Here is a 1,540-nt window from a genome sequence, read left to right on the forward strand (position 1 = left end):
TGCCCCGAAAAACCAAAGATGCCAAACTGAGACCTGGCACTGCACCCCTGGTGGTGGGAACGCAGCCCCACCCTGCTCCACACCCTCTCCCACCAAACAAACACATGTCTAATTTGTGCAAGAAATGGCAGGCTTCAAAAAAAGATGCACAGCATGTAGCCAGCTTCAGATCTTTTGGGGGACCCCCACTGAAAGATACAGCCAAAAAATAACCGAAAAACGAAGAAAGTGCCTAAAACATGATACAGCATTTTAGAGAGAAGGTGTAAAGTAGAAAATATCCGGATCTTCAGTTATTTCCAGAAAGGTCCACTTCCTTGGTGGGCTGCAGGGCAGTGGGCAGATCCTTACAACTGCTCCTGGCGCAAAGCCACTAAGTCTGCTCCTTCCGGCACAAGCCCTTGGGCCCTGAGCTGAGCACTCTGCTCCCTTCTCTTCTTTTACGACCCTCGGTTTCTCACTCCACAAAGGTGTCAAAGAGACTTGGCCAGGCCTCATCTTCACTGTAGTTGCTGAGGTCAGGACCAATCACCTGAGTGAAATTATTAAGAAACATGTTCCAAGTATCCCTGGAAATGCCCTTGATCCCCCAAGGGTTCTCTGTTAGGAAGTGTAACCATTGGTCCAATATGGGAGGCTTGTTCTGGGTAAAGACTAGTTTCCACAGGGCAATGGCTATTTCCCGATGCAGCGAGCGCTGCCCCTCTTCAGAATCCAGGCCAAACTGAAACGTAAACCGGTAGAGATCCTTGAATTTGTCCTCTTGTTTGGCTTCTATGAAGACTGGGGAACCGTGCACAAATCCTATCAATGCTGTCTGTATTTATTGCTTTGCAGCCATCAAAAAACTCTTTCCTGGTGAATTTGCACATGGTAGCAGCCTGGAACTTCCAAGCCAAGAGCAGCACTCAAAATTCCGTGGGGTCGACACACAGTTCATTGCAAAAGCGCTCCATGCCTTCCTCCAAAATTGCATCCTCCCACTCGTCCTTGTAGCACCTAAAGAGTTCTTCCAACCTCTGCAAGGAAGACTCCTCAGCATTGGACTTGGACTCCCTCCCTGCATCTCCCGAGGATGTTGGCAGCTGGAAGGCTTCAGTCGCAGCCTCTGCCTTTTTGGTCCCATTGACGAGGATATCGCCACCTGGCTTGCCACAGGCTGGCACCTGTTCCTCACGGTGGCATGTGCCCCGCCTACTGTGTGACTTGCCACTGGGGTCACGGTCTCCATTCTTGCTGCCCAAGGTTGATGAGGGATTCTTGCACTTGGTGACACACTGGCCCATGGTGCTGGTGGCCCGGCCTCTAGAGTGGTCCCCTCGGGATCAGATACCCTTGCTGCTGCTGGCCCATGTGCCTCAACATGCCATCAGCAAGAGGAGCCCGCCAACAGCTGCTCCAGAGGTTCCTCCGGTCAGACCGGTTGGGGAAACAACGCTGGCCCGGCAGGCCCAAACCACCTACCATCCCCACTTGCGTTTCTAGGCTCCCTAACCCGCCACCACCTCCTCTTCTTCCACCACTGCCGCCTCCTCCTCTC

The 1,540-nt window shown here is 52.7% G+C and overlaps 1 pseudogene; it reads right to left on the reverse strand.

Annotated features, from left to right (window-relative positions):
* Positions 1 to 373: 373 nt before the first annotated feature.
* LOC102819938 lies at positions 374 to 1,286 on the reverse strand (annotated as a pseudogene).
* Positions 1,287 to 1,540: the final 254 nt, after the last annotated feature.

The sequence above is a fragment of the Chrysochloris asiatica genome, unplaced genomic scaffold, assembly GCF_000296735.1.
Source record: "Chrysochloris asiatica unplaced genomic scaffold, ChrAsi1.0 scaffold00010, whole genome shotgun sequence".
Classification (NCBI taxonomy): domain Eukaryota; kingdom Metazoa; phylum Chordata; class Mammalia; order Afrosoricida; family Chrysochloridae; genus Chrysochloris; species Chrysochloris asiatica.